Source organism: Dermacentor variabilis, chromosome 4, assembly GCF_050947875.1.
Source record: "Dermacentor variabilis isolate Ectoservices chromosome 4, ASM5094787v1, whole genome shotgun sequence".
NCBI classification, from domain to species: Eukaryota; Metazoa; Arthropoda; class Arachnida; order Ixodida; family Ixodidae; genus Dermacentor; species Dermacentor variabilis.
Genome location: NC_134571.1, coordinates 102,062,177 through 102,087,855, shown reverse-complemented (window position 1 = coordinate 102,087,855; position 25,679 = coordinate 102,062,177).

Sequence of the window (25,679 nt, the reverse complement as noted above, 5' to 3'; positions counted from 1 at the left end):
CTGATTGGGTGAGGGAACAAACGCGAGTTAATGACATCTTAGTTGAAATCAAGAAAAAGAAATGGGCATGGGCAGGACATGTAATGAGGAGGGAAGATAACCGATGGTCATTAAGGGTTACGGACTGGATCCCAAGGGAAGGGAAGCGTAGCAGGGGGCGGCAGAAAGTTAGGTGGGCGGATGAGATTAAGAAGTTTGCAGGGACGGCATGGCCACAATTAGTACATGACCGGGGTTGTTGGAGAAGTATGGGAGAGGCCTTTGCCCTGCAGTGGGCGTAACCAGGCTGATGATGATGATGATGATGAACCAGGCTATACCTTAGCTTTCGCTGCGTATATCTTGGCATAGCCGAGCTAAGCTACTGCTAATTTTTTCATTAAGAATTTGTTAACTTGATTACTCCGCGTGCACTTAGATACGGCGTGCCTAATAATCAGAAAGTGGTTTTGGCACATAAAACCCAATAATATAATTTTTAATTTGATTACTCCGCGCACGGCCACTGGATGGCAGGGATACCGTGTGGCTTTCTATCGAGCGGCCATGCTCAGCGTTGCTATACAGACTACCAATGACGTCGACGAGGGTGGCGATATGGGCTTGTTGGTTAGTCACCACGGTATGGTATCTGGTATAGCGCAGCAATGTATTCCATGTCGACATCCATTGCACTCTCATTGTAACTGGCTGACCTTACTCGGATACAGTTTGATTTCCACTATGTTGTGGATTCAACCCTGAAGGCCGATGGAAGCAGGGCTGCTATTCCGGGTGCTGGCCTATTCCATCATGTTGAGGTGTTGAGCCAGACAGGCCGTAGCAGCCCTGTGAGGCAACCAGAGCTGATAAGATGGCAAATTCAACAATGTGGCAGCATTTGAGTGTGTAGAAGAGCACGCCGTGTCAAGAACCATTTTGTTCTTTAAGATTAGCCGCAGCGATAACCTTGTTGTCTCTTGTTCCTCAGCGCTCGATCCGGCGTCCATGATAAGAGACTATTACCAGGCGATGATGGTCACATTATTATAATATAAACTTCAGAAAACCACCACAACCGAAAATATTTAGATTCATTTCTTTTGAAAGCTAAATCATCATCAAGATGCAGCCACATAGTGCAGCAGATGTGCCCATTCCACGACAGCAGAGCGTAACGCTAGGGGGAGGAGAGGACGTACATTGTCGCCATTCGGGACTCACATTTAACTCTTCAGCGCGGCCGGTGAGAACTGCAGTTCAAAAAAAAGGAAGAACAGAAGGCCGAGGCATATGCGATGGCGCCTTCTTGAAGAGACAGGCAACGAAGGCGCACCATGAGTAATCAATTTGTCGCGGTCCCCGAAAACACAGTCGTCTCGCCAAACGCGGCAGACATTCGTAACTGGCCCCATTCATATCAATCATGACGGCGCACGCTGGGGAAGAAGAGAAACTTGGAACGTGGGAAAGAAAGCAAGTACATTCGCAGTCGCTTCACGTATAGGTGCCGAGTATACGGACGATGTTCTCGGAGCGTTGCATGCGTACGTGCGTGCGCCCGAGAGAACGTAATTCATCGCTGCTGGTGGAACGGCATGCGCGGGGTCGTCAACGTACTGCGCCGCACACGAAGAAGAAAGCTGTGCGCCGGAAAAGAGAAAGTTTCGAGCGAAACCGGCGTGAAATCGGCGCTTTCCGTCACAAATTCGAAAGCGCACCCCTTGCGGGGCGTTCTCTTTTTTTTTTTTTTTCGTCCTTCCGCTGAACCTCTTGTGTCTTGGGTCCTCCGGCTTTTGTTTCGCCCCCCGCTCCCGCACTCCAGTGGCACGTCTCCGTCGTGTTGGCGCTTCGTTGTCTCAGCCCGCGCCACGTTGCCTGGCCTTCAAATGCCGAGAGGAATTTTAAGTGTCTACGCGAACACTTGGGCGTGAACTTGGCGGATGCGCGCTTGGCTGAGATGGTGCCGCGGCGTTCGTGCTTCCTTGTGCTTTGAACGCATGGGCCGGGTTGTTCTATGGCGAGGACCATTAGCGCGTCTATTTCTTGCCAATCATGTGACCTACTCTCTGACAACTCGTCTCCCCTTCTTTAAAGGGACACTAAGGAGAAAAATTATTTCTTCTGCATCACTAAATTACCTTTCTATGACACCAAAAACACCACTCTTACCACGATAAGGCGCTTGGTAAACCAGAAAAAGTGCAAGAACAAAAGACGGGTGGCGCCGCCTCCTTGAAGTTCCCGCACCTGGTCGCAGTGACGTCATGTATTTTGATGGCATCTTCTAGGGCCTACCGAATTATATAGCGGTGCAGATTGACTACATTGTGTTCTAAAGGAACCAAATAATAAACGTGGCAAGTTTTGGCAACCTTTACTCGGCCAACGCGGCCTAAATGCGAAAACATACTTTGGGATCCCTGACGTGACACTGACGTACCCACGTCGGAGTTTCGGCGAGAAATTCAAGCACTGGTACTTCAACCTTCATTTTCTCATCTAATAATCAAACTATGACTTTGCAATGTCTGCCAGCAGAGTTATCAAACAATGCTTTATTAGTCTCAACTGATTTATTCTTTCGCTTTAGTGTCCCTTTAAGGAGACCAAGCGTACATGTTAACCAAATCGAAATGAACAACCTGAGTGCACATAACATTTAAATTATTTTGTACTTAACAATAACCAATTGTTATTCTTTCCCTGTACGTGGATGCCTTACACGCAACATGTCATTTCCTTTTTTCCTTATTATTTATTATAGCGACAGCAATTCAGACGAACTTTAACCGTCGGCATCACCGTCGCCGATATGTTCAGGATACATACATATGTGGGGGGCGGGGGGGGGGGAGAGACGAGGAATTTTTTGGAAGACCAGCCTTAGTAAGAGTACATGTACTGACTGTACACTGACGAAGGCTTGTCCACCAGACGAAAACATTAAGTAAACACGGCTTACTTTCGATACGCGTTAATTATAGGGTGAAAGGTGTGTGCGTGTGTGTGTGTGTGTGTGTGTGCGTGCGTGTGTGCGTGCGTGCGCGTGTGCGTGCGTGCGCGTGTGTGCGTGCGTGCGCGTGTGCGTGCGTGCGTGTGTGTGTGTGTGTGTGTGTGTGTGTGTGTGTGTGTGTGTGTGTGTGTGTGTGTGTGTGTGTGTGTGTGTGTGTGTGTGTGTGTGTGTGTGTGTGTGTGTGTGTGTGTGTGTGTGTGTGTGTGGGCGTGCGTGCGTGCGTGCGTGTGTGCGTAATATATGATTGGGTGCTCCTTCAGCGCTACAATAAATACTCTAACCATTAGGCCATGGACGCTTGCCTCAGCAGTTGGAATGAAACATCCTTAAGAGTTTCCTGCTTGCAAGAGACGTTTCGTAGCTGCCAGGGCGCTGTTCCTTCCACCCAGCAAGAATATGCTTGTGTGCGGTGTCCTGCAAATATGTCGCACCTGCGTATACTTCGAACACCATTCGAGACTTCGTCATTGTCGTCATTGTTGTGGCTGTTGTTGATGATGACGACGACGATGACGACAGCGGCGACGACGACGTTGTTGTTGCCCATCCAACTCGTGGCTCATGCCCACAACCGGGGATTAGCCAATAAATTGGCGGATTATTCCATGTTATAACCGGACGTAATCTTTCACGATTGGTTTAGAGTGTTTTCGAAATTAAATTAAATGTGAAAACGAAAGCAATAGTAATAGGAAGAAGCAATAAAAAGGACACAAGAGAAGGAATAGGTAAAAATTTAACATGATCATTTGGTTGATCATCGCTGTTTCGCCCAAATGCCGAAGAGTTGATCGCGATAGAAAATTAGTAAACAGCTACACGAAGTGAGGACAGTAGTTTTAGCGGCCGTATAAACTTGTAAACAATCGCTTACTAGGTCAACCAACAAGCATGGTGTTACGAGCGCACAGGAAAACATGAGCACATCTTACTCTACGACCGCGGACATTCGCTGTACAGCCACCGACTCGCCCTTTGTGTTGCCTCTCGCTGAAACGCGAGCGAAGCTCGGCGATAACACAGCGCACACGAAGCCAACAGCCCTCGGCGCGCCTAGACTCGGTACCTATGCGCCCATCGCCGATTGCTTTCAAGATTGGGCCCGCACGGCCGTGCCATGCGACCTCCCCTTCCCCTCCTCCCCTGTTGCCTTCCGCGCAATTGAAGACGGTGGGCTTCCTCCATGCCCTCTTCTTTAGCGCGCGAGATCGATCCACAATCCTGGCCTCAGCTTCGCAAGGTTTCACTCGTGCCTGCAGCATACGGCGCGCCGCCGCGATATTATCGCACTTGGCCCTTGCACAGAACATCACGGCGGCGACGACGAAAGCGGCGGCTGAAATGCACCCGGAGCTTCCATATTCGCTGTAAAGATTCCTGGACTGTGGAGCAAACATCCCAGTAGCAACATACACCGTGAGCAATGGCTCATTTCTCGCAAATTCTTTTATGGCAAATTGTAAATTGTAAATTGTAAATGGCAAATTCTTTTATCATCCATCCCTGAACTCCATTATCAGTGCCGCACATCGCATTTCCAATCGCACAAACCACAGGAAGGCCGTCTACATTCGGCCTGTCCGCACTTCTGCGCATATGTCATCATTTTACGTCCATACAGCAAGGGACTGGAATGACCTGCCAAACGCCATCGTTGATCAGATCGACTCGATCATCGTCATCCAGATCGTCCACAGAAGCAATGTACTGCTGAAATTCCACCCCCTCAGGTAATACCCCTTCAATGGGGCCTTTGAGGTACTAATAAATAAAATAAATAAATAAATACCCACATACCTCCGTAAGCAAGAAAAGATGCATTGGCTCATAGTACCGCAAGGTTCATGGCTAATTACTTTGCGTGAGTTAGCTGGGATGACACTACCCCTGTTGTCGTTGTGTTTCAATCCACATCCACATGGCGATTTCAATGTGGATGTGCCGGTACCGAAAAAGGACCGGTTTACGGGTTCCGTGTTGCAGGCATATGATTCCACACCAATCCGGCCCAACCGACCACCCAGCGGCGTACGTGCATCGATTTGACATTACCAAGGAATGTGATTGCAGTCGCGAGGGAAATAATGACCACCGATCAAGACAATAAACGAGTGTGCGTACCTTTCGTCATGGTGACCAACCATCAAGACAATAAACGAGTTTGTACCTGTGTTCAAATTTATGTGTCAACTCCTTGTCGTGTGCTAAACAGCTTCGCTAGTCAACCACCTTCACTGAGTGAAATGGCTCATGATTTTTGTTTGTTTCCCCACCGTCGACTTTGTTGCATCAGGTTGGTTCTCCTGAAGTGGATTCTGTTAGACACCGTGTTTATTCTAAACGGCTTATCATATCGGTGGTATTGTCACGGTCTAGAATGTTGGCGTAAGGGGACATGGATGGTGGCCTTGGAGACAACGAAAAAGTTTTTCAGCTATCGCTTCTCTACGCATGTTGGCAGCAGCCATTAAAAGCCATATGTAAACAGACGTAGGCTTCTTCCTTCCCGCAACATTATTGCTGGACACGCGGGGTTGTCACTTGCGTAAGACGGAGCTTCGCAGTGGACTTAACCTGGCCGCCATGTTATCCGAAGGAGAGTCTTCAACCATGACCCCGTCGAAGCGATCGATGGTAATTCTGTCCGAGCCTCGCGACCCTGGCATGTTTTCTGGGATTGACTGCGTTTATGGCAGCTTAATTTTCGAAGCGAATTCCTGTTCTTATGATCCACCGTTCACCGAGCTCCACTCTGACCACTGGCGACAAGTTAAAAGGAATGGCATCGAAATATAAATCGCTACATAATCTCGGCCCAGTGCCGGGATATTGTCGCGATTCTACGCCGACGCTGTTCTTTTTGGCTCTTTGTCATTGGTCAGACAGGAGCTCCGCCCACGTTATTAATGGGACCGGCCTGCCGTGAACGGCGGGTGATAAGAAAGGAATAGACTCTCGAGCGAAATGAATCCCTTCTGATTACACCGGCCCCGATTCTCACACGTCATGTTGCGCTCGGTTCCCCAGCCCGCTCGCTACACATGGCGGGCGAGGAAAGGTCCCCGAAGGCGCTCGGCAACATCCGGCACGCACGCGCGAAATGCGCGTGCGCGCGCTTTCGACTTCAGTGACACGAATCGGAATCAGCCAAGCCGAGCCAGACGAAAGCAAGACGAGGCACCAAGCGGAGCGGCGACAAAAGGATGCGGATTTCTTACCGCGTGAGACGAAAATGGCGAGGAGCGGAAGGACACAAAAGAACGCGGTCAGGGGGAGTCTTTCTTTCTTTCTTTCTTTCTTTCTTTCTTTCTTTCTTTCTTTCTTTCAGTGCTGCCTCACCCTATTGCTTCTGTCTTTTTACTGTCTTCCCTACGTGTTTCTTTCCCTGAAGAAAAGGCGCGTACGGGCTACTGTTGCTGCTTATATACCGGGTGTTTCGTGTAACTCCCCGAATCAAGCTTTTCTTCAGGAAAAAGTGCTAGGTGTTACGCGACTGAATCCAATGGCATATAGTTTGTAATCGTCCTGAGTTACTCTTCTTTTATAATGCGATTAGTCAGCTAATTAGTTTCGTTGACTAACGCAAAATGTGAACGCAGGATCGAATCCTATATAGGACTATTGTTGCGACTCAGTTTCCACCAAGGAAACGTGTGGAACACGCATCGAGAATAGTCTTTGTTGAAGGTAGTGTGATAAGGGACCAACAGCAAAATACGCAGTAAGGCGCGGGGTAATGAAAAGAAAGAAAGAAAGAAAGAAAGAAAGACAGACAGAAAGAAGGAAAGAAAGAAAGAAAGAAAGAAAGAAAGAAAGAAAGAAAGAAAGAAAGAAAGAAAGAAAGAAAGAAAGAAAGAAAGAAAGAGACGTGCCTGTCACGTGAATGAGCCTGAGCAAGGCCCGAAAGGGTCGGCGATTTTGTAGACTCACCGCCTGACACCGGCAGGTAATAGCAGCAGCGGAACTGATCATGTCACCGACTTCCTTCATTTAATTTTTATGCGAAGGGCATTTAGTGAAGTGCTGCTGCGGAGAACGAAGTGCCGTCAGGAGGAAACGTGAGGAGCTCCGATCGAGCGGGCAATCGAGAAATGTTCGGGTTGAAGTAGTTGCGCATGTCACCGCTGTACAGAACCATGCCGGTAGCCTCTTCGACGATATCAAGTGCGCCTTTCGAAGCCAAAGCTACTTCCATGTCTCAATAACGGGAAGATCATTCTTTTTGAAGAGGTATGTTCCGTTTCTTCCTTTTTTTTCGTATCAATCTATTTTACTCGAACCGTGAACAGTTACGCTTTTATGTACAGCGTATGTCAAACTTTTAAGGAGCATGGGTTCCCAGAAAAACTTAAGTTTCAGCTCAGCTTGGCTATCCAGCGTGTCAGAAAGTAAGACCGGAGAGCCGGCCGCCTGTATAGTGCAAGGAATTATAGGCTGCGTACCCAAATTTCACGCAAACTGATATTTTTTTTTCGCATGTTCCGCCTTCGTGAGCTTTCGACTCCCGTAGAACAGTTAGTTTGTGTCCACGCTACTTTGCCACGTATTTATTTTCCGGGAATATGTCAAGCACGCTACATTCTCACTTTGGCCAGCTTAACTGAACTAAAATGAATGAATGAATGACTGAATGAATGAATGAATGAATGAATGAATGAATGAATGAATGAATGAATGAATGAATGAATGAATGAATGAATGAATGAACTTTGCTAAAGCACAAGTTATTTCATATCTCAGGTAAATTAGAGAGTAGGCAAGGAATATACGTGAATGCGGGGCCTATACATAAAATCCAGCGTTTCACGTTGGCTGAACTGTAAACGAGATCAACAAGCTTGTTTGTTTGCTCATCCGGCCGCCAAAGCTACTTATTTCTAAAGAGCTTGCGATCGTAAGAGTCTGGTCGACTGAAGCGATGTGTTTTTACCAGTACTTTCTCCGGTGTAATGACAATCGCAGACCTTGTCGTGCTTCAAATTGTTTCTTATTTTGTTATAGCGCAAGTTTGACACAACAGAAGGCACATCTGACACACACAGCGCTCAGATGTGCCTTCTGTTGTCCGTGTCAAGCTTGCGCTATAACAAAATAAGATATGCCGTACCGACAAGCTCCTATTGCTATCCTCATCAAATTATTTATCGTAGAGGTGTACGTATAATAAATAGTTTGGTCACCACACTGGCCAATCACAGACAAAACGAAGAAACTTATGTTTATAACGGTATTCACATCATGGCACAGGGCAGGAGAAAAAAAAATCATCAACGGTTCGGCTATCCACCTAGAGTCGAATTCACGAAGATTTTTGTTTGTAAGCGCTCTTCGTCATTGGCCAGCCGCCTTCACTAATACCGTGTCCAACATCGCGATTGACTGGAATATGCTCTTGCGAACATCTTTTAGCGGAAGACCGTTTTGTGAATACGGACCCAAGTTTCCTTTTCTTTCGGTATGTCCAGCCCTTTGTTTGTTTGTTTGTTTGCTCCTGGTGACTACATGGAGTGACAGCCGGATCTTCAGCGGCCTGTTCTCCCAGGAGGCTCCCATCACCTAACATCAACATGTACCTCCTACATTCTTGCTCACATAAATTTCTCGTATTAGAAAAAAGAACACCAATATCTGGATCACACTTTTCTATTGCAGACAGCGTCACTGTGACGGGCAATAAAACTGCACATCGTGCACTGAACAAACTAAACCTTTTTTAATATTTTTTTTTAGTCAGCGGCCCATCAGAATTCTCATTCGACAAGAAAAAGTGGTCTCTAGTAACACTGCGACTTCATACCGGCAACATGACACCGCAGTCCTCGCCTCGAATGCCTCTCGGTGCACACACACACAGGGAACTTCAGCTCTCCGAGACAATGAGCGCCAGCGCGCTCACTCGCTCAGCGCGCGTCTTCTCCGTCGGACGCCACGCACAACCGACGAAGAACGGCCGAGATGAGAAGGTCCCCCGCTGGGTCCGCTTTCGAGCACGCTGGGTGGCCGGACAGCACGAGGCGCGCATGCGGCACGGATACCCCGCGGTACTACTAGCCGGCGCCCCGATGCACCGCGTCACGGCGACGACGACGTCACCGCTCCCAAAGAAGCCGCCGCTCGCGTCCATCCCGCAACGCCACGCCCCTGCCACTCGTCTCCGCGGCCGCACCCCCCCCCCCTCCCTGCCCCACGCCTCCCCCCCCCACCCCCACCCCCTTCCCATCCCATCACGAAGTCCGGCCGCGTTGTTCTTTCCGCGCGTGGACGACAAGGCCTGCCTGTCACGCCGGCCCATCCGCGGAAGAACGCTGCGGTTTCATCATCGGGCGAGGAGCGTTGTTTTTCGCGCTGCGTGGCCCGTCTTGTCTCGCCGGCGTCCGTCGACTATGCGGTGTCCAGCTGGTTTTTTTCTTTTTTTTTTGCCTCATCCTTGTAAACGCGAACCAACCCTGAAGAGAGGAGTCAGGGGAAGCGATGAAAAACAAAGCGCGCGCCTAGAATGAAAGAAAGCGAGTGCCACGCCGTCCGCGGTCTACAACGCGATTCCCATGACGAGAAGAAAGGTGAGAGGGTCGGCGAACCAAAGTACCACGGGGAATCCCCTTCTCGCCGGCCTTTCGCTTCCACGCGCTCGACAGAATCATGCAAAAGAACCTGAGGTTACATTTCCGAGATGCAAACTAACGGAAGTTAGCGCGTGCGTACAGCGCGTGGTTGTTTCGCCGTCGGGAGATTGCCCACCACCGGATGCCTTAACAGCTGCGGTGATCCGAGATGCTCACCGCAGTTGACTATGGTTGTGGGCTGCACTCACACTATTGTAATCCAGTTACAAAGTCACAGCCCGACGTAGAAAGTAGACCATATAGACAAGGGTATAGCCGACCTCTGTGAGCAGCTTTCATCAGTTCGATTTAACCGCAGTTGGCGCGCGTCCACATGTGCTGGTCACTAACTGCTGTTGGGCCTGTCATAGCCTGTAAAATCGACGAACTTCGGAGTGATTGACCTCTCTAACTGTCTCGCACTCGTATATTTGTGGGGAAAACGTCATATCTGTCGAGGAACGTCAAGAAAGTTATGGACAGTGGTCGGGAAACAGCGTTGTATAGTATTTGTGAAGGTTTTTCTGAACTCAGGATACAGATTTCCGTTTCGTGGTCGCCTATTGTCTCGGGAGCTTTAAGTAAAGTACGCAAGCTTTTAGGAGAAAGAGCGGTACGACCCGCAGGATAGGTTGGAGCGACGTGCCGTGTTTAACCACTGTCGATCAGCGCATACGAGCGCCAAATTTCAGATTGGCGTTTACACAGGGGTGCGCGCCTATTCGAAATTTCGAACACAAATTTGAACATTTCAAGGACGATATTTTGAACAATCGTTTCTCTGAGATTCGTATTCGATTCAAGAGTTCACAATTCAAAGTTGTGTAATATTTTGTTGCGTTCTCATACTGTAAGGGCCAGCAACATTTTTGCAGACTACAGCGCGAAAGACTGGTGGAAATTGAGACTTAATTGTTTGAACGATTCTGGCGCAGGTAAACGGGCGGTTGTTGCACCGACGATTCAGTTCCTGAACAAACACATGGCAACAGTTACTAGTAATAGTTACTAGTCGTTGAGCAAGCATGTCGCACCTTACGCAGCAGCCTACGAAGTTCGCTGTCTCGGTTTATACAAAGCAACTTATTGTCTAGCCAGTCTGCCCACGTCTGCATAGATTTCTTCAGGACGACGCGTAGTGTTGCAGCATTACGCTTAGCTCCTCAGCGAGCACTACACTCTACTACATGCATCTGGAACGTGCTGTTCTTTTTTTTTTTTTTTTTTTGCATTGCTGCCATTGTAATCATGCACTAGACAGGATATTACTTTCCTTCGTTTACTATTTTCAAACTTCTCAGTTGACCTGACATTCATTAGTAAGCGCCATTACGCCTATCAAATAATGTGATCAAGCATATTTGTTACGAACAGGAGTCCTCAAAACCTTCATTTTGCCTTCTGGTTTGTTTGTCGTTTTTTTTTCTATTTGAATAGAAAACATATCGGATATCCGAGTCTATATTCGAAGGTCGTTTTTCTCGAATATTCGTACTTGATTCGATACGAAAATTTCGCTATTGGAACGTCCCTAGCATTCAAGTCACCGTAATCTTCAATAAAACTGACAAAAAAGAAAAAAAGCCCGGCCTCATTTGCTTTAGTCGGTACCCATTGGGAGCCTCGCTTGTACTTTTTCCTGCAAAAACCTTAAGAAGTGATCGAAATCCGCAAGTGGAATTCACAGGTAATCTCTGCTCTGCGCTTTTAAGCGCAGCTACAGCCAATCCCTAATAAAGACCTAGCTAGCCGAATCGGCAAATTTCAATGAAATACTACCCTCATGGCCAAAACGAAAACTAAAATTTAGTGAACATTTTAAAAATTTTTTAATTACTTAAAGTACCAATTTCTCAGTATTTTTTTATATTCGCACACTGTTGCGTGGTACGCAGTGAACAGGCGCCCTGATTTACAGTCGCAGCAAGAATAAGCTGCACCACAAGAACACATAAATGTTTATGAAGTTTATTGATTAAATATCCACGTAACAAAAATGACTGAAATTGTGGTTGCCATTGGTATTGGTGCCATGATTTGGTGTTGCTGCTACGGGTCTAGATAATGCTGTCTAGATAATGCTGCTAGGTATAGATAATCGAGTGGTTCCGAAAACCCAGGCTCTTTAGAAGTAATTACTGCCCTAATATGGACGCAAATAAAATATCGTAATGTTATTGGCGTCAATACGACAATCGTATAAATGTAGAAAATTTTGCATCTTATGATATGATCGTAGGCGCTATAAGGGTTCTAGGTTCTTTCATGTGACTAAAACCTGTTTTATAAAAGTGTTGCTGTAAGAGTTGTATTTTTTTTTTCGCGAAACAGACGTTAGAGGAAACAGAATGGCGTTTAATATGTAGTTACCAAGCCGTCTCAGCGTGCCGAAATTCAGAGAAATCGTGTTTCACACGAGAACTAAGGGTTTTGTACATTGATGTGAAGCGGTGCTGCATAATAACAAGAGACAAGACGGAAAATAGAAAGAACAAACTCGAATAGCCAATCACTTGCGTAAAACATTTTCTGCCAATTCTTCTGCTTCGCTCACAACGCGCACCGCTTCTCATCAATGAAAAACCAACTGGCTCCTACTAAAGCATATATGCCCTGAAGACGTCTCGTGAACATTCAATACTTAATGCCACACGTACTGCTGCATTGGGCACTGTGTGCGTGTGCTCTGCGCGTAAAAACGTGAACTGCCTCATCCCCGCAGCGGTCCTTTATTATTTTTTTTTTGGTAACTGCAGGACGTAAAGCACGCTCTGCACACGAGGACGCAGCAATACCAAGAGAACCGACAGCCAGCACAGCCGAGGAACAGGCCGCAGTCACCGCAGATGCAAACACAAAGACAGAACCTCGAGGCACGATGAGCCGCACGACCAACGCTGCTGGCGATGCAAACATCAAGGAGCTGCCGGAATTGAACCCGAAAAGACACGACCCATCGATGAAGAGAAGGCAGAGGGGCCGATCAAAACGTACAAAGCTCGCTCAACGGTTGCAGCGGCGCCGCTGGAGCCACCTCAACGATACAGATTCACGCGCCCAGAAGAGGGAGAGAAACAGCACAGAATGGCCAAGATTAGCATGTCAAAACCGTCAGGGGCCGCCGCCGCCGCCGAGGCTGACACTGCGTCGAGCTTGATCGAGCCGCGAGCGTTCGACGCTCGCGTCAAACGGTGCAGACAGGCCGTGTATATTATAAGCACGCGCGAGGTCTTCCGAGGGCCGGGTCATCTCTCACCCGTGCGTTAGTTCGCTCCTGCTTCTTGACTTGCTTCTTTGCCCTTGCCTCGTTCCCTTTGCGCGTCTCCCCTTCGGAAAGCTGGTATCTTTTCGAAGACAGCGAAATTGCGCTCTCATCTGCACGGCGCGTTTCTCTCTTTGATACTTCTGAACGCATGCGAGCCTCGGTAGCGTGCGGAGGACCCCTCCTCGCTGCCACAGGCCATTTGGAGGGAGATCCCGAAGAGGGCTGGCACCGGTGGCCGCAGTGATGAGACCGCAACGTTGACGCGATTGTGAAGGGCGCCCACTGCGCTTTGCGCGAGGCATACGTACGTGCCCGGACGTGCTGGAATGCGACGCTGAAATAGCCGCCAAATGGACGAGAAAGGTGCCAGAGGTAGATCAAAAGAATAGTCAGCCCTAGTTGAGCGAAATTCTGAAGACCAGAGAAAACCTTCCATGACGCTTCCTGGAACTGTAGCGTGGCTACTGTGTTGTTTGTTAAACGTCTTCATAGCTGTTTGTGGAAGCTTCGAATTAAGTGTGCCGGAAGGGAGAGGGTGTTAGGTACCGGGGAGGAAGTGTTGAAGCCCGATGCTCTCTTGAACGTAAACAACAGCTCTATCAAAGTGCTGCCGTTCATAAAAAAACATAGAAATGGGACACGAAGAGAGATATGCATCACCCGCCGTATGAGCATGAGGTCACGAGATTAAATCCCCCACACGGCAGCCGCATTTCGATGGGGCGAAATGCAAATGCAAACGCGTGTACTTAGCTTTAGGTGCACCTTAAGAAGGTGGTCTAAATTATTCCGGAGTCCCTCACTACGGCGTGCCTCATAATCGTATTGTGGTTTTGGCACGAAACCCCATAATTTAATTTAATTTTTAGGGATATGCAACGTAAACTGCAACTCATATGGTACGGTCATGAATCACGTGATTATCTCGACTTCTCTCTGTAATGGTCATTTGGCTTTAATATGGCATGCAAGCCAATTCTTCTTCCCCTCCCTTCTCTCTATGAGTGAGTGAGTGAGTGAGTGAGTGAGTGAGTGAGTGAGTGAGTGAGTGAGTGAGTGAGTGAGTGAGTGAGTGAGTGAGTGAGTGAGTGAGTGAGTGAGTGAGTGAGTGAGTGAGTGTAAACATAGAACTTCAAAGGAACTGCGACATTAGTCCCCAAGGACGATCGCCAAGCAATCTTTCGCCTTACATCACCTCTCTTCCCCTCACTTCTTTCATCCGCGATACCGCCATTCACGGTCGTAAACTATACTATTCGTGTACCTTACCGCCGAAATAATGACGCGGCAGCAGCTGTACAGGCCAATGCGCGCCACTGCATTCCGCCATCGCAGGTGCGGCAGCGTCTTCGTGCACGCCAAACTCTGCGAACGCTGCACAGAAGTTCACAGGAGCTCCTTGTAAAACGTTTAGTTTACCGGTGACATGTACACGAATGAAAGAGCGACGAGCGGGCCGGCACGTCACGCTGTGGGGTGGTTTACGAGTCGGAGACGGTTGCGCCTTCATGCAAGCCGCAGATATATGCTGCCGCTTACAGGCACCGTGCTTGCAGTCCTGAGCCTTTGACGCTACCGCCGCGGAAGTGAAAAGGCATTCGATCACTTTATTTCAGTATTTCAGGTACGTTATTGATGACGTGTCGTGTGTCGTCACTATAGAATGGCGGCTGTAGTGTTCAATGGTCGCATTCCATGCACGCGACAGTGCAACTCTAAACGCATAGTGGAAGCATGCATGGATTGTTGTAGAGGAACAGAAGACTGGGATTACGAGAACTTGTGTCTGACAGCTCGGGGCAAGCGAGGTAGTAAACTGCGAAGTTGAAACCCTGAATCAAGCAGAAATGTACTTCGCTTTACTGCGAGCATGCTTTCGATGCAGCTAGAGCAGAAGTGGCGGAGTATCAGCAGACTGCCCACCCGACGATCTTCGTCTGCTGACCAGCCGGTATATACCTGCTCGGACAGCGCCCTGATAAGCGCGCTTCAGTTGCAAGAACATTTCCTCCCCCTCCTGTTCATAGGTGTGCTTTGCCTCGCTACCTTAGAGCTGTGTTAGTGAAACTTCCGTGTACGGTGTGCAAAGCGGCCGTACGGTCGCACCGACAAGGGCGGTATACACATACCATGCACTTGGCTTACCGTGTGCTACAATGTGTGGCACTGTATTTCCTGCTTGTTGCGCGTCCAAGCTTGATCAAGCGTGACACAGCGCAATGCTGTGATTTTTGAAGGCGACAAATTTAGGCCACCGATTATAGCCTGACATTTTTCCCTGACATTGTGGTAGTTTGTGGACCCTTTGCAAGGCGCTAAGTGTCACCCGATGAGTGCGTGACAAACTCACATGTTTTATTTTTGTGTTGTTCTCCACCTTCATTTGTATTACATCCTTCTTCACTCGTCCTGCTATTCTCTTCTCGACTTGCTAGGCGTTGTGCCCCTACAGGTGGCAGTTGCCAGGTAGCTCTCTTTCTCTTTTCTGTAACTCTTATGTAAGCAAACAAAAGATAATAATAATAATAATAATAATAATAATAATAATAATAATAATAATAATAATAATAATAATAATAATAATAATAATAATAATAATAATTGAACTTATCCTTTACAGGATCCGCGCGAGTTATCTTTCTCTTGAGCTTCGTTGCAGCCAAAACGGCGCCAACATGCGCACCAGGGCTATGCCCTTGCGCGCCGCGGCCGGATACAGGACGATTTGCACGTGCGACAGCATTCATATCTCTTGTCCTTTTCCACTGATCCATGGTGAGTTCGATCACAGCCAAGTGGTCACTCTGTAGCAAGCGCTACCATGGTTACCGTGATCTCATATAAGAAGCTGCTTCCAGGATATTTTTAAACGTGTACGAATCTTCCATCACGTGAACATAGACTAGTTCGCCTGTTTAAAAACTTCTCATATGGACGACAGAAATGGTGCACATTGTGTACAGAAGGAAAGTCAGAAACAAGTATATTTCTTTCGATCTATTTGCCGTTTATAAGTCTTCAACGGCCGCTCCGACTGCGTAAAGTCTAAAACTATAATTGAGAAAAATGTGTAAAGCTATAGTGCTGTGCAGGTGTTTGCAATTGACCGTGACTGAACCAACCGAACCAACTAGAATATAGCCTAACTCGGCGAACGTATTAGATTTAATCTTGACTTCAAGCCCCGACCTTGCTTCTCCGGTAATACATCTACCATGTATCAGTGATCATGCGCTGCTCACCTATACTCTTTCCGCACCTTCTGTTCAAACTAGCAAAATGAAGAAGACCCTACACAACTACAAGAAAGATAACTTTGACCCCATAAATAACGAGCTAGCTGAATTCATTGCAGTTTTTTTTTTCAAGGTTTTAATGACCGTTCTGTCCAGTCTAACTGGAACCTGTCTGCAGCCGAAGTCGAACGCCTAACAGTAAAATACGTTCCCGTCCGCACAATAACTTCTAATCCCCAGGGACCATGGTATAATAGCCATATTCGACGTTTATCAAACAGGAAAAAACGCTTTTATCGACTAGCCAATCAGCCACCGAGTGAATCACGCTGGGAAAAACATAAGACTGCTTCTGATGAGTGCGTAAGTGCATTGAAGGTCGCCAAGGTTAAGTTCCAAACTAATGTCCTTCCATCATTGCTAAGCACCAATGTATCCAAATTCTGGCGCCTAATTACCCTTCTGCCGACAATAGCATCATATTGAATTATCCTTACGCTGAACCTGTTCCTGCTCACTCTTGTGCTTCGGTTTTAGACACAGAGTTCGACAAAAACTTCTCGCCATTATCTAGCTCCCATTTACCTTTTATGAGTCGGTATAATTACTCAGTCATGGATCCCATCGTCATTGATACATATAGTGTTGCGCGACTGATTTGCAATTTAAAATATCAGACTTCCCCAGGCTACGATACTATAAGTCCTAAATTTTTGAAGAACACATGCACTTACAGTTCCCTCATATTAACCAAACTTTTTGAACAATCACTGGACTTCGCCTGCACAATGGAAAAATAGGAAGGTGGTTCCCATCCACAAATCAGGTGTTAAATTTTCTCGCGCTAATTATAGACCAATATCTCTCACCAGCATCTGCTGCAAAATGCTGGAGCACATCATATATAGTCATCTGGTTAATTTTTTGGAAACTTCATTTTTCACGTCGGCGCAGCATGGTTTCCGGAGAACATACTCGTGCGAAACACAGCTCATCTTGTTTATGCACAAGTTACAGTGCATTCTAGATCAATCCTCATTTGCCGACTGCATTATCCTAGATTTCTTTAAAGCATTTGATAAGGTATGTCACAAGCTATTACTATACAAACTAAGCCTTCTGAATCTTGACTGTAACCTGTTAAAATGGATAGAATGTATTCTAACCAATCGTTTTCAGTTCGTCAGTGCTAACGACCGTAACTCTGCTTTCACTAAAGTATGTTCAGGTGTACCACAATATCCTGTACTAGGTCCTTTTTTATTTCTTATCTATATTAACGACCTTCCATTCGAAATATCCTCAAATATTCACTTTTTGCCGATGATTGCGCTGTTTTCTGCAAAATAAGTAACTCCGATGACATAACTGCACTGCAGGCCGATGTAAACATTATTTCTAGCTGGTGTAAGAAATGGGTAATGGAACTTAATATTACCAAATGCGAAGTAATAAGACTATCCCTAGCGGCTCATGCCTTACCCAAGTATTACCTGGATAACATTGCCCTTGAATCCATTGACAAATATAAGTTCCTTGAAGTTCATATTACGACTAACCTGTCATGGGCTGTTCATACTAATTACATAATTAACAATGCCAACCAGACGTTAGGTTATTTGCGCCGAAATTTTCATTCCGCTCCGCCAACTTTAAAACTACTGCTGTATACTAATACGCCCAAAATTAAAATATGCATCGGCTGTTTGGGATTCATGCCAAGTTAACCTAATTAATTCTCTTGAAGTTGTACAAGGTAATTCCGTTCGTTTCATTCTTTCTATGTATAATAGAACTGCAAGCATCAGCACTATGAAAGGTAACCTCAACTTACCGCGATTAGCTTCCCGCCGAAAAATATCCCGTCTAGCTCTGTTACATAAATTATACTATCACCCTGTGCTACGAAATGATTTAATTACGCTACCAATGTCTGTTTCTCATCGCATTGATCCTTCTCTCAAAGTAGGGTTTATATCGTGCAACAACAAACGTCTTTTTCAGTCATTTCTTCCGGGAACATCTCGGGAATGGAACCACCTTCCTCCAGACATCATTACTATTACTGATAACAATGCCTTTAAACAAGCACTAGCTAATATTGTATAAGTAGCCGCCATTTTGTACTCAACAAACATTATTACTGTCTAGTTTTCCTAACCTGAATTTATGTTCATTTCAATTGTACCTTAGCTAACATTGTATAATATCAGCAATGACTATTTCTATTTATTGTAACACACTGCATTATTGTAATCTTCTGAAACTGTTCATACCACTCACCTCTGCGATGTCCCCTGGTCTTGAGGGTAATACAAATAAATAAATAAATAAATAAATAAATTATTCAATCGTGTCACGTGTCACTTATACATAAACGGGACGACCTTAACGAGCTTTTGAGCTAAACCTGAAGTCTTGGAGCTTTGCTATAAAGGCGCTCTTGCGTTTGTTTTTGTTTTCCTTCTGTGTAAACCCACTGAAGTCAAAGTATCAAAACCTCTCTGGGTGATCTTTGAGCAACGAATATTTAGTTATCAGGAGGGCTATTTCAGGTTGTTATAAGCGAATTAGTCCTCGTTGTTTTCGCTGAGTCACTCACAAGATTATCCGATCGACCTTCAGAATGTTTCGGAATTTCTGACGTTCCCGAGTCGCTTATAATATCCAAACTTCCAACTGGCTTCCGCGGCTAATTCCTTTTGCTCTACAACATTTCTAGCAAACCAGAATCTGAATAACCACCCCCGCTTAGCGCAAGATATGTCGATGTAAACACTGAGATCAGTCAACCATGTTTCCCGTGTTTTTGACAAGGCCATTCATGTCCCGAAATGTGCATGGATATATAAAGTATACAAATTGCATTATTAAAGGGAAAATCAGACATCGACCCGTTCGTAGCAATTGCTACAAAGGAAACCAAAACGGGTTCCTCGAAAGAAAAGCATCACACTTGCAGAAAAATTCGTCCTGGTCGGGTACTTGAACCCGGGACCATCGCCTTTCCGGAGCAGCCGCTCTACCAACTGACCTAACCAGGCGGATAGCAGATGGCAGGGCGAAGATGAATTTGTCGACAACACGAAGCAAAGGCAAGAGTTGTGGTCTCATCACTGTCAATGTTGCAGAAGGGATATTCCACATCCGCCGCCAAGGTTTGCGAGTGGTGGCGCTGGCTAACACTCCCAGGTTTCTACTAGGAAACATAAATACCCAAGAAAGTTATTGGGGAAACGGCGCCGCAGTAACTCAATTGATAGAGCATCGCACGTGTAATGCGAAGACGTGGGATCGTCCCCACCTGCAGCAACTTATCTTTTCATCCAATTTCATTTCCATTATTTTTCATTTCTTTATTTCATTTATTAAGCACAAGTAACCTCCCCTATGTTCGCCTTGGGGTCAGTGTTTGCTGGCTTCTTATGATATAAATGTTTCCTGTCGCAGATAGCATAATTCTAGTCGATGAGCTGGTCTACTAGAAGGGATGGGCATTACTTGCACAAAATTGAAATGAATAATTGGTTAATTAAAAATCACTAATTATGTTTTAGCTAATTACCTTATTATTACAATGTTGCTCATGACGCCATACTTGATGCGCTTGAATCGGTTGGCCTTGGTGGCCGGGTGTACCGGTAGACCCTCAACTACTTACACATGACATTCGTTCTTTCTTTTTTTCTTTTCTTTTATACCCGCCGTGGTTGCTCAGTGGCTATGGCGTTGGGCTGCTGAGCAGGAGGTCCCGCGATCGAAACCCAGCCACGGCGGCCGCATTTAGATGGGGGCGAAATACGAAAACACCCGTGTACTTAGATTTAGGTGCGCGTTAAAAAACCCCAGGTGGTCAAAATTTCCGTAGTCATCCACTACGACGTGCCTCATGATCAGAAAGTGGTTTTCGCAAGTAAAACGCCGTAATTTAATTTTTAACGTTCTTTTTTGTGCAGACCGATAACGGTCCGACTTCTGAACACTACACACACCGTTGTGATCCCCGAGATGGCGTCTTGAGCCCCACACTATCTAACCTTGTTTTTGTCGTTCTCATGGAGCACCATACCAAGTGCTGTCCAAATATCAATGTACGCCGGTGACATCCGAGTGCGAACCTCGGGTGCAACACGTCCTCAAGTGCGCGCGAGGCTTCAAAAAGCCTCTACTTTAATATCAGCGTACCTTAGCAAACAAGGGCTCTGGATGTCACCTGAAAAATGCGCGCAGGTCGCGTTTACGCAGAAGCTTATGACGTCCGGCGCCATTTCTCTCAATAGCGGAACCTCTGTTGCACCAGGAAGCACATATTTATTAGGGGTAATCACTGATCGATACCTCAGCTGTAGTCCTCATGTGGCCTACCTAAAGAAAAGTCTAACGGCCATTTCACACGTTTTCAAATTTTCTCGAGGGCAAACATGGGGTACGTCAGTACACGCGATGTTACAACTCTAGAAGGCGCTGTTTTTCGGCCATCTCAGGTACAGCTTACCTGTACTGAGCAATACCTGCAGAAGCAACGACCGCACAATCGAGAGTGCTCAGGCGCAGGCACTCATGGTTTGTCTTGGATTGCCGCGCTGTACATCGGCATCAGAAACAATAGCGATACCTCAAGATTACCCAGCCACAACTCATATCACATTCGAAGTGCTCAGAGCACACATCAGGCACATTGCCCGCGTTCCTTTCCACCACCTCGCTGCAGTGCCGATAGACCGGATAGACCAGGAGATATCGGCGTACCGTGACTGCCTACCTAGATATTATACGTCTACCGAGAGGCTCCTTGCACCTCCTTGGTGTTGGACTTGCCCACAAGTTCGACTCTTGTTACCAGGAATTCGAACAAACACAGGACTCTCGTCGCCAGCTCTCAAGCGGCTATCTCTACTCATGCTGCATGATACATACAAGGTCTATCTTCAGATTTACACTCATGGCTCGAAAACTGTTGACTGATCTACAGGAGCTGTGGTCTTTCCCGAAAAAAGCCGTTACCAGTCGTTAACATCTACTCACCGGACAACATCGACTGCTGCGGAGTTTGCTGCACTTCGCAGCGCACTTCACACAATTCACAAAGATCTACTACGAAGATAGACATATTTACCGATTCGAAGGCAGCCCTGTGTTGTCTGCCGTGCGCTCTACGTCGTGGACCACAAGACCAACTTGTGCTGGAAATCAACTAGAAGAAAAAGGACACGCCATCCCTTTTCAGTGGCTCCTGCAGGCCACTGCGGCATCATGGGCGACAAACATGCCGACGAAGCTGCTAGGAGGGCTCACGAAAATGCTAGCAAGGAACCTGTCCCGCTATCAAGAGCCTATTCAGCAACAAAGCTTCGCATACTCGCGTGTGATACCACACGATCCATGTGGAACACGGTATGTTTCAGGCATACTCGACTGCACCGCCTGGATCGATACTTTCGGCTACTTATTCCATCGGGACTTGTCCGAATCGAGATAACTGTTCTTTGCCGTCTGTGGCTTGGAATATCTAGCACATTGTCTGGTAAATACATTTGAATTTGATTTGATTTGATCTGATTTGATTTTACGAATGTATTTGCTTGCCGCATCGGAATGGCTGAAAGTGCTGCCTGTGATAGTTGCGGCAGCGAGGAAACAATCGAACATATCCTCTGTCATTGTCCCCGCTACAGCTCCCAGAGACAGTCGCTCGTGACGGAGCTGGCACGCCTCGGCCGCTTTCTGAGCAGACGATTTAGAGTGTCGGCTTATGCGGTCTTCACACTAGAAGGCGATGAAGGCACTACTGAAGTTCCTCCGGGCCAGCGGCCTGCTTGAACTACTGTGATACTGCCGAGTTCCTTTGTGTGTGTGCGTGTGTGTGTGTGTTTCTTTAATGTCTCCCTCTTTTTATGTGTGTGCATTTTTCTTTATCTTTCTGTCTCCCCCCTTCCCCAGTGCAGTGTAACAAACTGGATATCTATGTTCCAGTTAACCTCCCTGCCTTTCGCATTTCATTTATCTCTCTCTCTCTCTCTCTCTCTCTCTGTCTCTGTCAAAAACAACCTTCATGTCACAGAAGGTGCATGTTTTAATGGCGATACACAGGTAACATCTGATTAACCACAAAAGGTCTTGCGCGTTCGCACCTTTCTACGCATTGTCTCGACTGTGCTGTCATCCAGCTTTTAAGAGTACTATTGTGCTGTTCAGACGGCCTGAAAAGCTCTCACGTGAATTAACGCATGCTTATCACATTGGAAAGAAAGGCTCACTATGTGTTAGTCAGCCATCCATTTCGCTGCAAGATAGCGAGGTTGCCTTCTTAGGTCTTGGGATAAAGTAATTGAATTGCCTCGTGCCATTTGTTATGGAGGTTTATCTGCCGTTACCTCTGTATCACCGTCAAAACACGCGCATTCTGTGATACGAAGATTGTTTCTGATAGTGTATCAGCGTATGCTGGAGGGGGGAAGGGGCTCAGGTCATGCGATGCGAGGTATATATTGGATGTTTCCTTTCAATAAAATTCAGTTGTTATTCAGCGCCATATTGCGTCCCCTTCTATTCCTTTTGTCCGTGTCTGTCGTGCTGCAGCTACCATGAAGCTCTAAATTTCCAATTTGGTGGAAGTATAGGTTGAGTGATGCACAGATATGAGTGATGTACAGGTGAAGATTAAGGTACGCGCATTATTTATGGTTTATGGAACAAAATATTTAAACAGGCGCTCCGTTGCGTTATACGGCGGGTTTTGCGAACAGCGTCGGAATGTTTGCCCACTTGGAGAACAGCAAGTCACCGACTTTATATTTGGTAGATATATTAAGTCGTTATGTCTGATGTGCGGACAGTTAAAGTGTGTGGATTAGTTACGCCCTCTGTAGTAAATGACTTAATGCACCAAGCTTGACAGCTGCGTTTTACGCGTGTTTTACTTGTTTCGTTGGAGAACAACATGTAGTACCGAGGTTAAACTCGCAGGAAATGGAGGCAACACGTCATACGACATAGACAGGCAGAGCTTTAAGGTGTTTGATTAAAATCATTGAAAGGAAATAACTCAGACACACGAAAGAAACGGCTCCTCTCAAATTTGTGCTGCGATTCTTCAATTTCGCACGAGTTTGACATGTTTTTTTCTTTTTTTCATCGTTCATGTTCATAGCGCTTGCATCACGCACGGTAGATGGTGACGTTTGTGTTTTATGCAGTCGGTTCCGCTACAACAAAAGTTTTCCTGAAATAATTATTGTTCAACACTATAAATGTGTAACTCCGCGCACTTTTGATCGTTATTTTCGTTCTCGTCGTGGTTAATAATGGCTTCTCATAAGTTTAGAAGATATGACTGCCGCGGTTTTTCGTTCACGGCAGGGCAGCGCTTCGAGGATTAGTTTATGTGGTGTGACAACGGCAGCGACGAGTATTTTAGGCAGTTTTGCGGGCACCTGCGTCGTGGCGTAGGCTGTGATAGTGCAAACGGGCCGCCTAGTCACGTGAGTCATAGTTGTTGCTTGCCCGCTTCCCGATAGGTTGATTGACTTCGCAACACAGCAACTCCGCGGCCGTTGAGAGCGCGCTGCTCACCTCTGGTCCCTCCCTCGCGTTGTATCAAGATAGACAAAGTAAGCACGCTTGCATCCGAGTGCGGCAGTGGTGCCTGATATGGCAGAACATGGTTTGTGCATGCAGTTGACACCAGGCACGAAAAGTGTTCTCGAGAACGTTTTGAGCTGGTGGCCTCAATTTTGCGAAAGCGACAAGCTTTAACCTGAACGTAAGGTTCCCTGCTTACATGGTGGTCTATCACGCAAGACGAGAGGATTGCGCCACATCACCAAAGTGAATCCCGAGCTGAGTTTGTATCGTGAGTCGACTTTTTAACCTATGCGGCGGCTTGACAATCACGTCACCCCTATGCCTCCCGGTTCGACAGAAAGTGGCGAAATCTCCAGAATAGAGGACCTGCTGTAGCGCCCTTTGCAACTATATCAAGCTCGGTCTCGGTTGCGCGGCATTAACAGCGGCGAGTCGAAGAGGTTGCACGAAGAATTCGGTCGCAAATTGGTCACATAGGTCGAAAAACGGACAATTTGGTGAAGTAGATGGACCAATTTTCCAGCTCCGCGACTGCAGCTCGCGAAGCTGCTGAGCTTATCAGCGGCGCAGAAAGGAGGACGTCGCAATACGATGACGGTTATTTGGCGTGCGGATGACGGTGCGAGCATAGTGCGAGCAGACGTCAACGGCACCCATTGCGAAACATTTCGGCGTGGCGACGGCCAGATCGCACTTGGCGGTACATTGCATCGGCCGCCGTGAGTAGCTCCTTGGTCGCAAGTTGCGATCGGTCACGCACCCTCTGCCTATCGCCAGTGTGAATGCCGCCTTAGAAAGCTCACCGAGCTACCTGCCAGGAACATTTTCGCGCCAGCGGGCAAGCACAGAAGGGAGGCGTGGAGAGAAAAGCAGCGCGACAGATATGGGGCCCGAACACGGACGACGTGTGTGCCCGACCTCAGAAACGTGACCGGACCCCAACGATCCCACCGAATTTCAGTTGGGATCCCATCGGATTGCGATCCCTGGAAAGGATCCCAGGGATGTCACCGTGGGATCCGTAATGGGACAGTAAAGAGCGCGAAAGAAAGTTTGACTCATATAGGGGTTAGTCATATTGTTTCGTTGTAGGAGCACTGCGGTACCAGTGCTCGGTATCACTTGAGCTTTGCTTACTGTCAAAGTTAGCTTTCGCGGCCAGTTCAGGTGTCCGCCTGGAGCAAGATATAGTTGCGAGGCCCGCGACATGCGGTTCCCCAACTTTAAGAAACACCGTAAAAAAAGATATTTCATGTTGTACTTTGCCACACAATACATACAAAATTGGGGAAACATATGTCGCGATGACGATTGCCGTGTCATCGCCACGCAGCTGCACAGCGAGGTAATTGCGAACGCGATGGGCAGCTAACGTGCCTCGTGCTTCCGTTTCGGAGCACATGAACGTTTTACAGTGGGGACGCGCGTAATCCTTCAATGTCACGAATAATCACTCGGCCACATGAAAGCTGAAGCTTACCGATTGTCGATCCTCTAAACCACCAGCCGAAGTACCGCACTGTCAGTCAAGCACAAGATCCGAACGGCTCGGAGGAACCAGACAGCAAGGAAGCCGCCGAAAAATCCTCGCGTTCCGACGCAAACCACTCACACAGTTCCAGAAGAAGCACTAACAAAACGCACTGAAAAGGCACTGAAAAAGCACACCACACCTAAAACGACCGCTGTCAAAGGACACAATACCACGCTGTAGCTCGGCACGTTACGGCGGAGATCTCCGAGTCATCGCCGCTGCGCAGACGACGCCGACCAGAGGAACGGATGCGGCATGACTGGCACGTTTGTCACACTCCTGGACGAGGGCACGTTTTCACGGGGCGCGCGGCATTCAATCGAAGGAAACGCGCGAACAAGCGACGACGAACCACCACGCCGATCTCTGCCTCCGAGACCGGGACAAGTAACCGACCGACGGCGGGGGTGTGCTGGCCGCTGTCACGTGTTTTCGGTGCGCGGCACGCGACCAGCCCGGTTCG